Source organism: Opisthocomus hoazin, chromosome 1 (genome assembly GCF_030867145.1).
Source record: "Opisthocomus hoazin isolate bOpiHoa1 chromosome 1, bOpiHoa1.hap1, whole genome shotgun sequence".
NCBI lineage: Eukaryota > Metazoa > Chordata > Aves > Opisthocomiformes > Opisthocomidae > Opisthocomus > Opisthocomus hoazin.
In genome coordinates this window covers 132,946,963-132,962,863 of record NC_134414.1, presented here as the reverse complement: position 1 = coordinate 132,962,863, position 15,901 = coordinate 132,946,963, and the positions used below count along the sequence as shown (strand labels likewise).

General features: G+C 52.9%; 1 protein-coding gene across 1 annotated transcript in view; it reads right to left on the bottom strand.

The window, feature by feature from the left end:
• The window catches only part of BOC (BOC cell adhesion associated, oncogene regulated), a 57,481-nt gene extending 44,227 nt beyond the window's left edge, over window positions 1–13,254 (bottom strand). Inside the window, exon 1 of the mRNA XM_075412720.1 lies at window positions 12,896–13,254. The gene's annotated coding sequence lies outside the window, so the exon portion shown is untranslated. The remainder of the gene's footprint in view (window positions 1–12,895) is intronic.
• Window positions 13,255–15,901: the final 2,647 nt, after the last annotated feature.

Here is a 15,901-nt window from a genome sequence, read left to right as displayed (position 1 = left end):
GTCCTAGAACAGGGGAAGGAAAAACCCAACCAAAAAACCCAACCCCCAAAACCAGTCCTTGTTTTATACAAGTTTAGCCATTTTTGGAGACAACTGTACACAGCAGAGACCAGGAAGAAGTGGCCACACCAGCCCCTGGGCCTTGGGGGGTGACAACAGGAGAAGCAGAACAGAAGAGAATCTACTCTCCATCTATTAGCCTATACTGTTCAGCCCAAGAAATTCTTGAAAGCCCCAGCAATGGCCTAAGCCAAGAAGTCTACTTCTTCCTCTGTCAAAAAGGACTAAGATGATTTTGTGCTATGAATTACTTTATCAATTTAGAAAGCCGTTTTAATGAAAAAAAGTCACCTTTGCTTGAGAGGCATTAGTAGGTGTTTCACAGAAAAGATCTGACCACCCTCTCTGAAGACTCACCCAGTAGTGGTCTGGAAGGACACAGCAAACCTCGGACATTCGCTCACTTGTCTGCCAGAAAAAATATTTAAAACTCTCTGGATCTTCCACAGATCCTTACACTACTGTCCAGTAAAGGAACATACGGAGTATTTGATTCTCTTAGTTTACGGAGGCTCCTTTAAGACCTCAGTATTAGGTACTCCACAAAACTACAACAAAAAGACATCCTCTGCCTCAAGGACATTTATCTCTAATTGCTTACAGAGACTGTCAACGCTTTCTTTGAGAAGACAAGTCTGTGACTGTCCCACAGCACCAAATACCCCTAGAAAAAACTTTCACTACTCAGTGCAAAGTCATCTGTAGACCAGCTCAGTCAGTACCTGCCTTCTAAATTATGTTAAATACTGTCACTTGGTACAAACCACACATACAATATGAGAAGTGGAAGGGAATGAGGTCTTCCCCCCTCCCTGTAGCAAGTGGGAAAACTCAGCTCATACAGGAAATAAAATCTCAGAAATACCAATAGGGAAATAATTGACCATTTCATAAATTAGAAAATACCATACACTCTTTCAGGATGAAAAGCACTCCTCAGTTTTGAGGAAATGCTGCTCCAGAATTTTAAAACCAGCTGTGCAGCTGGCACACTCTGCCTTAGGATGGGTAAAGCAAGCTGTTCGCATATAGTCACATCCACAACATGCTGCTGGATTTAATAGTCCCTCATGAAAGAGATAAGCTATATAAATATAAACTGTAACAATGGGACAAAAAGCAGCTTCCAGAATTCCCTCTGCAAGCCCAACAGGGAAACAACGATAATTTTGCTCCGCATTACTTGCCAGCTGAAGTTTGTCTGTTCCCCTGCTTTGCTGATAACAAACATCTGCCAGGCGCACCCTTCCCCGTGCAAGAGGGGAACACATCCATTGCAGCCTCCAGAGCTCTGGACCTCAGCAAAGCCTCCAGAGAGCCCCTGCTGTGAAAGCCATGGAGAAACCTCTGCTGGTCTTACCTATTGAGTACAAAAGTTTTACATGGAAAATGATTCTTTTTTTTGCAGCCCCCAAGTAGTTAAGGAGACCTTCAAACACAACATGTAAGAAGCCTCTGGCTATGGCAATCTCTTGAGGTCCACCCCAGATGCGCCTTTCTAAAGACCTTTATTTTAGGTTCTGCCTTCCCAGCTCTAATCCACCACCAGCTTTTACTTATCTGTTTCTTCAGCAGAAATCTCTGGAAGCCCCAGGTGGCAGGCTCCCAGACAAAGCTCATTAGCAGTGTTGGCTCATTAACAGCCTGCTGAGGTTTTTTGGCCTGTTGCCTATATGCCCCTTGCAGATGCTGGCACCTCGGTGCGTGCCACGTCCACTGGCCCCACTGAGCTGTTTCTCCATCTGCCTGTCAGGAGACAGGTCAACACAAACCCTTCCCAGTTTGCAAAACGCCCTGAGATGGGAAACGTTGGCAGAGCCTTGAAAACCCTGCCTTTGAACCCCCGAGCCCCAAGCCACCAGCTGCAGGGAAAGAAGGGCAGGAGGGACGTGTGTCTCCTTTCAAGGACGGCATTTCTCCAGAATAAACTCTGGGAAGGCAGCAGCCCTGCCTGCAACTGCAGGCAGCCACCCTGCCCGGGCATGGGCTCCCCGGACCCGCTCCGACACGCCGGTGGCCCGTGCTCACCCCTGGTCGAGCACCTCTCCAGCAGCATGCCGGTGCCTGGGGAGGCACCGCGAGTTGTTCCTTATCAACCTCCCCCAAAACAAGTAAGGACAGGGGCAGGCGGGACACAGCCCAACAAGCCTTTCTCAGCCCTGGCAACTGTTGTTGGCGGCACAGGGACCTCGGGCAGAGGAGGGGAAATTAAAGACAGCAAACGGGGAGAAAGGGGAGTGCGAGGGGCTGGCAGCGGCCCCCATGCCCTTTGGGAAGCAGCACACAGGCGAGGAGCAGGGGCACGCTCGCAGCCCCAGCCGCAAGCCCGTTCTCCCCGCCACTGCGGCGGCGGAGGAAAAAAAGCCACCCGGCAAAACGGAGAGGGATGTGTGTGCCAGGAGCGAGGAAAATATTGTTTTCTCTAAGCATGAGGAGAGATGGGCGGCGCAAGCACATTTTTTGTCACCTTCTCCATCCCATGCCCCACCTAATTCACCTGGACAGAAATAAGGCAACAGCTACGTTGGTGCCTCCTTGCAGTCCTTCATGCTCAAGGAGTGACCTGGGACCAACAAGAAGAAAAACCATGCACCTGTCTGGCTTCTCCCACCACTCTTCCACTCCCAAGACACTGACTGAGCTAAGGAGAAACTGTTAAGGACCCAAACACTTCATCTAAGATCTCTCTGTAATTAAATTATTTAGCTTGCAGAGAGCAGATCAAACCCATTTTGAAAACTGAGGAGTCCTGCTTCAGATAGGCTCCTCTCCCTGCAGAACAGAGCAAGGAGTCATCTCTTCATACAGCCACAATGAGCCCTTGGCAACATAGTGCTGTTCAAAACAATACTTTTCAAAGCATTCCTCTAAGCAAAAAGCCTCTGACTGCAATTCAGGCTGTTCTTCAGACGGCAGTAGGGCACAGCCATGAGCAGCCCCCCAGGAGAGTTTGCCCACAGCTTTTTGCAAACAAACAGGTGCCAGAAGTGGATTTATATGCATCCCCACCTGCTCCCCAAAACAGTGCTGTAAGTCAGACAGGAAAGGAGCGGTGAAGGAACCTGCCCAGGTTTCACTGAATCAATCCTACTCCCCTTAAGAGATAGTTCCCAGCTACCCCCACCAAGCTAGGTTTTGCTCCTGTCCTGCCACTGGTATCCACACAGCTGCTCCATCCTGGGCCACCAGTGCCTGCAGGGGTCTGGTTAGTGTTTGGGTATCCCTGCATGTCCCCAGCCACACGCTCGACATGGCCTGCAGTTCTCAGGACAAGCAGCCCCTTGTAACCCTACTGCTGCTCATTCCTCTTCCTGCACCTCCCTACAGCCTACGGTACCCCTGTGCTGACCAGGGAGTGGTCAGTAACGTCTCAAGCCACGGACCTGGTCTTAGCAGGATCTGTCAGAGCTTATCCTTGGCTTGTGGAGTCAAAGCTAGTGCCTCCAGAGCAGGAGGAGCACAGGCCCAGACCCCCTGAGAAAGAAGGCACTCAATATTTATGTAACAAGATCATTTTACTTGAGATTGCATGCTGCAAGCAAAACACTTTTATTAAACTGGCTTTGTGCTCTCCCAGCTACCTTTCAAAGCACGATGCCACAATTGAAAACTAGCTGACAGGAAAGAACTGAAGTCATAACTGGCTCCTTTCCTTCCCCTTCAGCCACGCGCTCTTGCTTTCCACCTGCCTCTCCGCCAGCACCCCAGGAGCCCTCCTGCTCTTTTGCCTTCTGAAGATGGGCAGGAGTTTCAGCTCCACGAGACTGGCTGCCTGCCCCGATGCAAGGCATGCCACAGCGGCAAGATGCTGCCAACAACACCTGCACCGCCCAGTGCCCCATTTGGGCAACCACTTACTGGAGCACAGGAAGCCACATCACTCTTCATTGACTGATGCGAGCTGAGGGATAACGAAGATGAGAGTCTGCAGTGGACAACCTCAGCTTCAGGACAGACAACTCTCAGTCAAGCCCTAGCGATGCTCGACTTTGACCTGCTCTCCTGAAGAGCAGGGCAAAGTGGAGGATGGAGCACAGGACTGGGTATCAGGCAACATGAGGTCGATGCTAAGCTCCAGTCCTGACCTGCTGAGTCACTCCAAGGCACACGTGTCCTTTTTCATGCTCTATTTTTACCTCCTGTTCTGCATTTGTCTTGCTGTTTTGAATGGGGATGTAGGAACCACCTCCCATTACAAGCTAGCATGGGTCCCAGCCGTGGTTAAAACCTGTAATACACAACTGTAATACAAATAATAATTTAGGTTTTGGAATATGGTGAAGGGGAAAGATGGCGTGGCAGGGCTTTCTCAGGCCTTCATCCAGAGAGTCAATGTTAAGAAACCTCTACTTATCTTCAATGCTGGAGCTATGCAAAACTGGGTTATGCTCACATTTTTGTGGCTGCTGAAATTTTTGCTTGTTTGCTTGGTCACTAGTTTGGGAAATTTTTTTAAAGGTGGTTCTTTGAAGTGGCTCAGAGGTTAGGGATGTCCGAAGCTATCCCAGGGGGACAGATTACAGGGTAGAGTGCAAGTCAGGCATCAGTGATAAACACGACTTGCCACTTTGCTCTTGATGTTGTTCTCTTTGTGTTCCTTTTCCCTCCTCCCCAAATCTGCAGTCCAGGCAACCGTGAGAGAAAACTGGACAATCATACATTTAGCAAGTAAGCTCCTGCCTAACTTGCTACATGATGTAAACGGGTTGAGGGAACTGGGGCTGTTTAGTCTGCAGAAGAGGAGGCTGAGGGGAGACCTTCTCGCTCTCTACAACTACCTGAACTACCTGCAAGGCGGTTGTAGTGAGGTTGGTCCCTTCCCCCAGGTAACTAGCGATAGCATGAGAGGCAATGGCCTCAAGTTGCATCAGGGGAGGTTTAGATCAGCTATTAGGAAAAATGTCTTTACTGAAAGAGTGGTCAGGCATGGGAACAGGCTGTCCAGGGAGGTGGCTGAGTCACATCCCTGGAGGTGTTCAAAAAACGTGTAGATTTGACACTTCAGGGTATGGTTTAGTAGGCATGGTGACGTTGGGTTGACGGTTGGACTTCATTATCTTAGAGGTCTTTTCCAACCTATGATTTTAGGATTCTATAAATAGCTGAACCTTGCTCCCATAAAAGACAACAAGCTTCCTGACGCAACTGGCAGGATCCCACAGCTCGTATTGCATATCTGTGTACCAGGTAAGTACAGCCAGCTCTCGCCAATAGACTGGTGCCTGTCCTATGAGGTGCAGGGCTGTCTTGTCTTGCTGTAGCCATGTAAACTGTACTGCTCTTCCCCAACGCTTCCCCAAACTGGCTGCTCACCTCCCTGCCAAGCAGGAGGTAGGGAGGTGAGCAGGGTCAGCAAACACACACCCAGGCTCCAGCTCCATACATTGGCACTGACCTCCCTTCCTCAGCATCCGTCACCGAGCACAGTTGACCACAATCCCGAGACCTTTCCCTCTTCGCTGTATGGGCAGCCATCTCTGGCAGGGCCTGGAGCTGGGGTGCCAATCTGCTAAACTACTCTTGCAACATTCACGGCAGCTCAGGGACCCAGAGCAGCAAGGTCCTCAAAAGCAACTAGCCCTTGCACTGCCTTGGACTTTTTCTCTACAGCATTATGGAAGTGTTCAGGCACAAGTTGGCATGCAATCTCTGCTCCTCAGCTGCTGGGAAGCAAAGACCTTTTCCCTTCAGGCTAGCCCCACACACTCCCAGAGCAACATCAGTGTGATGGAACCGTGATGACGGACACATCCAGAGCATCTGGCATGCCTCTCTGAGGAGCCCTCCATCCGTGCTCCAGCTTTTCACAGCCCTGTCTCACCCTACAAGCCTCCAGTTCCAAAGGTGGCTGATACCTGCAAGCCAGATACCCTGCCTGGACAGCTGAGGGTTAGGGAAGTCCCCATAGGGACTCAAAAGCTAGTATATGTCAAGTCCTCCTCCTGCCAGCATCCCACAGCTCTGCTGTGGTCTGTCTGGCCATGCCACAAAGCCCCAGAAGGAGTCAGTGACAGGATGCTCCTCAATGGATTCAGACCCCATCATTGCTGGGTAATTGGGCCATCGTGCTCTCCTTCTGCCCAGATGGCTCTGGCTTAGAAGCTGCACTTCACCAGCTTGCAAGCCAAGATGTGCCCAACAGCCACTTTTAAAATAAAGAGTCCACTTCCATGCAGGAGTAGGTGGCTGCAACTAACCTGGGCAGCTGCTACACAGGTGACAGTGGGACCATCCCACAAACCCGCCAAGCGTGACCTTGTACTTAAAAGCAAGGGGAGAGCTGTCTGGTCTCTCAATGCACAAGTCTCATTGACTCTCCACCACATCATTAAAGTCACCCCAGGTGTTTCTGAAAAATCCCACCCAGCATGCTTTTGAAAACATCTCTTAACACTGGGACTCAAATCCACCCCTTCAATCTGACACTGCTTGGGTTTGTTAAACAAGCAGCTTTCTTCTGGGGGGAAAAAAAATTTAAAAAATCACATTCCCATCACCATTCCGGAGGCCCAAAGGAATCTCTCACTGACAGCGGCAGGCTCTAAAGAAGCAGGGCCAGCTAGTCCTTTTTACCACCCACGGCCAAGGAACGTGCAAGCGAGCACCACCTTCCCGCCCCAGAGGGGACTGCCATCCAGCCGAGGGCTGGAGCAACGGGAACGCTCTCCATGCCAGCTCCAGCGCAGGGAGCAACTTGGGACAGAAGGCACTAGATGAAGTAAATTATTATTCAGCATCCAGAATTCTATTGGCTTCCAAATAATTGTCTATTTGTGTGCGTGCATGCACAAGAATCCTCGCTCCATGGTCTCTGCCAGCGTATTCCCAAAGCTGCGACTCTCCGGGGACAAGGCCCATACTTGTATTCAATCTCAGCTTTGGATCTCAAACACTAAAGTTTCAGATTTTGTTTTAAAAAACATTTTCTCTGGCAACCGGGCTGTTAATGGATATGATGTTTTTGCTCTCGCCTCCTCCCTACCTTTAAAAGCTTGGCACCACAGGGCTTCTTTGAAGATAAGGCCAAATTTGCAATTTAAGGGGAGGAACTTCATAAAGCTAGACGTGAAGGGATGGAGAGGAGGAGGGAGAGAAAAAAATACCACCCCAACCCAGGAGCCACTTTGCCTGTTGAGATGTACACTGTACAGTACATAGGATTACAATGGCCTCTCTGTACCACCACTGGCTGGAGCCATAAATTTGCTGCAGCTGCAGCGCTGCTACCTACGCCAGACTCCCCAAGGGCCACGCTCAGAGAGGGGCTCCTCTACAGCCGCACGCCCAGCCTACCCTCCAAACCGAAAGCATCGCGCAGCCCCCGCAGAGCCCACACCCACCCAGCACACACAGGCGGATGTCCCCAGTGGCAACCGCAGGAGCCTCCCACTGGGATGCTGAAGCCGCAGAAGGCTCTCTGCAGAAACCAACCACAGTCCTCTTCCAAGAGCCCAACAAACCCATGGTCTCTCTAGACCTCCAGCAGACCCATCCTCAATACCACCAGGAGGCAGGGAGGTGCCACGCACAGGTTTTGCAGGTGGAGAGCCGAGGCAAAGAGCAACCTGCCCCAACCTGGAGGCAAACCTGTGGTGCAGAGGAGAACAAACCCAGCCCTCCTCATATCCCAGGCTTGCGCCCTGAAACACTAGCATTACCCAGCGAGGTGGCTGCTCTACCTAAAAGTACCAGAATAAATCATGGTGACAGTATCAGAAGAAGCTGCATTTTGCACATAAATGCTGTATTCCAGGCCAGCGTATCCACATTTGAGGTTTACTTCTCAAGGGCTACCACAGTGGGTTCCTATCACCACAAGCTTTCCTAACCACACTAAGCTCAGCATATTGAGTCACAGGGCTCTGCCTAACACATCCTATTGTTAGTTAGGAGAAAAATAAAAAGCCACATCACTTTGGTATTTGAAAGTTGACAACACAGTTCTGGCAAGGATCTTTGCACCCTTTTCCTCTCCACTTCTATGATTTAAAGAACAGCAGAAAGGCCTGATGCACAGTCTTTAGATACACAAGCTTGTTCAGGCTCGCTGACATTGCAACCAGTGAGCACATCCCTGCATTTGGCAGGGCCCCAAGACTGTGGCTCTGCATAAGAGTATGACCTGCTAGCTCATCTCTTTGCCAGAGTGGACCCTGGAGAGCCAAAACGGCATTGCCACCACGGTGCTCAGGGTGCAAGACTTACTGCCTACACCAGGCACAGAAGTTCATGAAAAACGACCAGTTTCCAAAACACCATCTGGCTTTCACAGACGTATATAGGGACACCACAGCCCAAAACCTCTACGAACTCAACAACAGCAGGTTTTCACAGGGGCAACACGCTGTGGTGTGGTTTGGACTTTGCCCAGCAAGCCTTCGACCCGCTGCGCGGGCACAAGGTGCAGTCGCCATCCTCACGTCCAAGGGGAGCTCAGGGAAGGGTTTCAGCCGCAGGGCAGCAGCCCCCCCAGAGCAGTCGAGTGGAAAGCAAGAGTAAAGTCTGGCTCTCACCTCTGTGCTGGCATGCTGCCTGCGAGGAGGGCGAAGAAGCTCGAGCACGTCCCACACGCTCCCTGAAGCACATTTCCCTCCATCCATCCCACCAGAGCCAAAACAAATTGGCACTGCCTCTTACTCCAGAGCTCCTGCGACACACAACGGCAGCCCTGAGACCCCCTCTCCGGCACCCTGCCTGCGTCGTGCCAGGTGCTCTGCCAGCAGCCCCACCAGGCACAGCTGAGCCTCCCACCCTGTTTGCCCTCTCGCAGGGAAGAAGAGAGGCCATGTTAATAAAAGGAGCACGCAGCATCCTCAGGGCAGGGATCTGTGGTTCCCGGTTTACGCAGAAAGCTCTGCGCTGCCTGCGGCAGCTTTGGGACTGTGCAAGCAGCAAGCTTTTCTTATTTTTTTTTCCCCTGCAACAAATATCTTTCTGAGCTCTTCAGCCGACTTGCTTCCGCTGCATCCACACTCCTTTTGCCTTAGCTTCCCACGGACGCTCATACAGCTGGAGCACACGCCCCTGTGGAGAGTAGATTTTAAAAAAACTCTTACGCACAAACACGCATACGAAGCAAATTTTGAAAGCTTCCTACCCTGCAAGCATTCCCTCCAGAAAATCGGCTTCAAGCACCACGTTCAGCCAACGAAGCACCAGAAACAATGTCGTATGATTCAGGGCCAAGAGGAACTAAACCAAATACCAGGAAAGGAAATAATAGATGTTCACGATACCTTTTGTTGAACAATTACCCAAAGAACACTGAGAAAGCTGCAAGATGAAATCCCCCTCAGTCCCACCAAAGGACCTGCAATTCAGTCATTATTCTCCTCAAATTGTTCCTGTGGCCTCGGAACTGGCACATGTAACAACCTCTTCAGCTGAGACTGACCACAGGAGCACCAAAACACACAGCAGCAGGTTTTTCCCTCAGGATGTTTTCAGTCTAACCAGAAACAGGAACTCTCCACAGATTTTGCAAGGGAGCTTTTTCCTTGCGGGATATTCCCTCCCAACCGTAGGCTTTGCACTGCAAAGTTCTTAGCCCGGGAGGTAACGGTTTAAACCGAGAGATTTGCAAGCCCTGGTCTGTAAAATGCCAGCAGTAATACATCAAGTCATCTTCGCACATTAAATGAGCCCAAGGAAATTGTGCCTCATACCTCTGAGGCGCTCGGTGTCAGGCATTAAAACGACCAAGCCACCATCATCTACTGCCAAAGAAACTTTTGTTAACCTGGAGTTACATTGGCCTACTGCTGATGAAACTTCTTTGGGCTGAGCGACTAAACTGAGACCAACCGAGCCTGAGGTCTCTGAAAACTCACCTGTGGGCCAACCTGGGCCAAACCAACCCGACACTCTTCCCTGCCACTGCTCCCCCCCTTCATAATGCTGGCAAAGTGGGTCTTTGGGACACAGCCTATCTTCGCCTGGGAAAAGGGAATGATTTTGGAGGTACAGAGGGGCCTCTCCAGCTCCATGGCAGCCCTGGGAGGGCTCAGCATGGCAGAGCAGGTCCTCCTGGGTGCACCTGAGCTCTGCTCCGAGACACATGAGGGTGGGCACCAGTCGGCTGACAGGAGTCGACAGAGATGACAATATCTGCCCCATCACAGCGCTCAGCCCGTCAGCACAGGGTTTAGCTCCATCTTCCGCCCGGGAAAACCAAGGCTGTGGAGAACATTCTTTAAGCTCACACAGGGAATGTGGATCGGCTGAGGACGCAGCCCAAACAGGTCGACATCCAAACCCACGCTCACATCTGAACAGTGTCTTTCCCGGCCTGTCACTCGTGTTCTCTGCCACAGCCCGGGCAGAAGAAGTAACAGGTTTTGAGCTTTTTTTTTGCTGTGCACGGTATCAGACTGCGAGGTTTCTGTGCTCCTGAGGACCTGTGATTCAGGAAGAGGCCAGGAAGCACTGGCAGGCAGATGTGGTGGTGTTTCAGTCAAATGTGGTCACTCAGTAACAAGGACGAGAAACTACAAAAATTTGTGCCTGCCCTAAACGGGTTAGTTTTCTGAACTCAGGGAAGGAAGTTTCCCTGCTGCATCACTGGGGAGGATGGGGATAAAGCTGGATGCTGGCTCCACAGCCCCACATGCAACACTCCTTGCTCTGCAGGAGGCTCCAGCTGGCTCCCAAGGGGCCAACTCTGCCAGCCCCAGCAAGCTGGAAGGAGCTGTACCAGCAGCCCAAAAGCACTGTGGGGCGGCCACTTTGGCTCGGAGGGATCTGTCTGCTGTTAGTTTTGAGGACAGAGCAGAACTTTAAGGAGTGAGGGGGACTGGGCAACAACTCCTCTGTCTTTCAATGAAGCAAAACTGCAAGCCAGGAGTCTCACACCCAAAGGGCTGGGAAGACCTCTGCAAACACCAGGCACGGGGTTTCACTTTGCAATCTTTAAGACTCCCTTCTGTGCTTCTGTATTGTGTCAGTACAAGATACAAAAAAGCGGTATTTCCCAGACTGTAGGAATACAGACTGCCCGTAAGACTCACATGCCAGTCTGTCGCACAGACATTCACCCATAATACTTCTTTGCGCCAAGCAGAGGAGAGATGCGTGTGGGTTCAGCTACTTGTACTGGGGTATCTCTTCAAAGAAAGGTCCTGCAGGTGTGCATGTGCATGAGAGAGGGAGAAAACTGAATTTGCCTCTCAAATCTGCACGGGACCCTTGTGCACCCTTCAGGTGAACCTGTCTTTTTTCCCCCCACGGGAACTACACCAGCAGGGAGGACTGCTCTGCATCTGACTTTGACCCTCACAGAAAACACCTACTGGGACCTCACCTGCACTGTGCATGCTGGATGAGTCCCTGTAATTGTATCTAGAGGAGAGGGTTAAGAAAAGTACATGGAACAAAACTCATTTATTGCTCGTCAGAGAATATCATACACCCAGTAGGGAGCTCACAGCTCTCCCTAATTGTCCTATTTACTTCAGAAGATCCCAAGATGACTCCTGTTAGCATGGGAAGTTATTTCACCTTCATCTCTTTAGGTTACTTAAACAAACAGAACAAATCTTCACTGCAAACCCATGAAGTGTTTCTGCTGAAATCCTTCCTGGAGCCATAAACCTCAATATCCAACCCACTACATAAAAGCATGTGCGTGTATGTATGTATGCATAAATACGCAAGAACCCTCCTCTAAACATATGCACGCCGATGCAGTTAGTTTCAAAAGAAAACTAAGATAAAATACCACTTACAAAGCACCCACATTCTTCTACTATTTTCTACGGTAGTTTTTTAGCCTATGGGAAAGGAACTTTAACGGCAAATTGCAAATGAATGTATCAAAAAGACAGCACGGTAGCAATGTAGAGATGCAGAGAACTGGGCACCAAGAAAAACAAGCAATTTAAGACACGCCGGGAACTACACGCGGGCACACAGTGTGCATATCCCTGCTATCCCACTTGCATAACGCTGCAGAGAGGCCAAGAGAGTTTCTTTACAACAAGGACAAAAAAACCCACCACCTTTAAGAGACCTGAGCTGCCTTTCCCACCGTGTCACTGAAACAACACTTGGGGTACCAGAACTCGCTGGGGAAGCGCCCAGAGAGACGAGATTTGTCCTAAACACCCTTCGCCAGCCGGGGGTACCGGGGAAAAGCCTGTTGTTGTTTTTCAAAGCAAGCATCAGCCCCCTCAGAACACGCCACCAAGTCTCGCTCGGACGCGGCCCGGAGCCCGGCACCGCCGGTTCCCCCCCGCAGCCCCCACCCCAAGGGCCCGCCGCAGCCCACAAACCCCCCGGCACCCCGCCGCCGAGCAGAGCACGGCCTTCCCCCCACCCCAGACCGCTCCCCGCCCTCGCCCCGGGGTCACAAAGCTCTCCGGTCCCACAAGTAGAGGCCGAAACTCCTGGCAGGCCAGCGGCCCCGCTCCCGGCAGCGGCAGCAGGCAGGCAGCCCCGCCGCAGGGCACAGCCCCAGATGCCTTCGCAGCCGGCTCTCGCCTGCGAGCCCCCCTCGGCTTCTTGACAAGAGCCGGAGCGGCGGGGGACGACCCCCGGGGTTTATTTCGCGCGGTTTCTCCCCCTCCCCGCCGCGCCGCCGGACCCAGCCTTTGGGGAAGGCTCCGGGCAGCGCCGCGGCCCCGCGCCCTCCATGACCGCCGCCTGAGCGGGGAGGAAGAGCCGGGGGGAGACGGCTGAGCCCTCGGCACCTCACCTGCCCGGGGCCCCGCTCCTCCCGCGCCCCGCATCCCCACGCCGACCTCCCAAACTCCACCGCCGGCCGAGGTGAGGGGCGTGGGGGGAAGCCCCTGCGCCCCGCCGCAGCCGCCGGGCCCCGGCCCCGCTCCGCTTCACTCACCGCGGTCTCCGGCGGAGCAGGCGGGGGGAACACAAAGATGCCCCGAAACGAAGGGAAGCAACAAAGAGGCTTAACTCCGGGGAACTTCCAGGCCGGATCTGCGGGGAACGCAGCACACACACACACACAGAGAAAATAAAAACGAAAAAAAGAGAGAAAAAGGGGGGGGAAAGCTTGCTTTGGAGGGGCAGGGGAAGGCGGGGGGCCCTGGTTTCGGGGTGATGGTTGTGTTTCTTTTTGCGGGCTGGGGATGGGGGGCCGCGCAGAGCTCAGGCGCGGCGGGAGGAGGAGAAGGAGGAGGAGGAGGGAAGAGGCGCCGGGATGCGGGAAGCCAGACCCTCCATACGAGAGACGGCTTTTGGATGACTGAACTCCCAAACAATTCCCTGCTCCGGCTACTCCTGCCCCAGAGCCTCCCTCTTCCCCTCCCCCTGAGGAGGAGGGAGTGAGAGGAGGAGCCAGAGGAAGGAGAAAACGCGGAGTAAATCCCGTTCCCCAAACCCCGGGAGGCGGCCGTGCCCCGTCCCCTGCGGGGGTCGGTCCCCCGTCTGCCCCCGGCAGCCGGCATCGCCTGGCCGGTGCCTGCCCCGAGGAGGCCGCAGGGCCCCCCCCGCGCTCCCCCTGGCAGGTGGAGGCGGGGAAGTGGGGCCGTGAAGTTCGGCCCGGGCGGAGGGGGGTGCGGGGCGGCGGGGTGCGAGGCGGCAGGGCCGTGGCTCCCCGGGGCCCGGGGGGACGGCGGGGTGGCAGCCGCCGGCCCTCAGCGGCGGGCATCCCGCCTGCTCCCTGGCTGCGATGGCGGCGGGGCCCGGGGCGGGCGTGAGTTGCGGCGGAGCGGGCTGCTGCTGGGGCTGGCTTTGGGGCAGACCTCGGGAGAGGAGGGACCGGGCCCAGAGAGCTGCCTTAAAACTGCCCCGACCACCTGCCCAGCTCCTTGGGGAAAGGCACCGTGTCTATACGTATTGCTGTCCCTGTGCCGCCAGCCACCGGCTGGAAGGACATGGGAGCCACCGTCCCCCAGCACCGCAACGGGTCTGCCCAGCCCGGGGTCCTGCCCTCCTCCAGGCTGGCGTGAGGCAAGATCTGCCATCACATATGTGCCTCAGTTTCCCCACTTGTACGGCTGGAGTTCAAGTGTCTGCTTGGCTGCCTCATGGGCATAACTGGTGTTGGTGAGGCGAGCTGAGGTGCTTTGCCCTCCTGGCATCGCCCACAGGCTCATTCCCTCCAGGAGAGGGTTCCCAGCCCCTTCGGGCTGTTGAGGGACCCAGGACAGACCATCCCTATCAGGGCATCAAGATAGCTAAAAGAAAAACCGGGGAGTGAAAGAAGGAGGAAAAGTGACTACGACAAAGGCAAAACTTTGCATGCATCCAGGTTAAGTAAGATGCGCCCAAACGTTTGTTTCAAGTTGCAGTTTTCCCCCAAAGCGCGGAGGGGGAATATTTTACTAAATGAAGACAGCCCCTTCCCGTGGAGGTCAAATAGTCGAAGTATGCGTGATTTTAGACAGCTGGTTTCAAGGAAGGTGGCTGGCTCCTGCTCTTAACCCATAAGAAGTGTAGCTTCTCTGGAGGTGAAGGGGAGAAAATGGAGACAACAAAGAAAAGACCTTTTCTTCCAGCCATCCCTCCTGGCTGGTGCTTGCCCTCAGGGAAAGTGTCTCAGGCACAAATTTTCAGAAAAAGCGGTTACACCAGTCCCTGGGTTTAAACCACACCAGCTCCCGCTCACTGCCTTCCCCCACCCCAAAGGATGAATACATGCCCCAAAATGTAAAGTTACCCAGAGCGCAGGAAAATGCTCCATCTTTCAAAAACCTTCAGCAAAAACTAGCTTCAAACACATCTGCTGTCGCTGAAAGGTCAGGATAGGTTTCCCACATCTTTGCCGTGCACAGAGCACAGAAGATGAATGTGATCTGTGGTTTCTAAATCTAAAGTCCTTCAGCCAGAGAAGAAGGTGAAAAGAGTTAAAGTTTATCCTCACGTCATCATTAGGTTTCAGAATTATTCCTGCCTAGTCCATGCTCCTGGATTACCCATTTCTCACACATAAGGATGATTTGAAGGATTTGGGACTTTTTATATTTGGATTTGGGTTTCTTATTTCCTTGTTTTAAGACAGGGGTACTGAAAACGTCAAAACCGATTTTTCCACAGGGTTTCTTGAGTTCCAAGGGCATATGTATTGATGGCTCTTCAACTTGCGTTTGAATGGGTAGGCTTATCAGGTTGAACACAAATTTCCTTCCTCCACAATGTTAACTGTGCTGTCTAATTATCTTTTAAAGAGCTGTTTCCCAGATTCCAAGTTTTTCCTTACGCTGCTCACTAGCACAGTCCTCGGGTGCTAAATCCATATGTAGACACCTCACTAAGCGGCCTAATTTCCACAAGTGCCGAGACCTCTAGCACCTGCCTCGTCTGAAAAACAGTGGTTTCCTAATTTAGAGCAGTCGTAAACTGTCCTAAATTAAAACAGGAATTGAATTAGCCCTGGCTAGTTCTAGGCTTACAGAGGTGGGAAGAAAGAGGCGACGGAGCAGAGTCGGAGCTACCTTGCGCCAAGATGTGCCCTGGGGCTTGTTTAACGCTGGGGAAAAAAGATTGCACCCCCGCAGGACTGCATTCCCTGTTTTTCCCCAGGGACGAGGAAACGCGGGGCGCAGCAGCGCCCTTCGTACTCTGCTCTTCCCACCTGCCCCCCGTTGTTAACGCTGGAAGAAACGCCTTGGGGACGAGGCGGGATGCCGGTTTGCGCGGCCGTGTCCCCTCGGCATCCCGGGACACGCCAGCCAGCAGTTGCCCTGTTACTGTGCCGGGGATGCTGGCTCCAGGCTGGCACCCGTTTATTTCAAACTACCCACGAAAAGTGACTTCTGGGTGCCACTGGCCTGGCTGAAGCTCAAGCTAATGTGAAAGCTGAAACGCCCTCCTTCAGCCCCATTCCCTCAGGTATAAGGAAGCTTTTGCCGTGGGCATTGACCGGGCACAGGCTGCAGCTGGG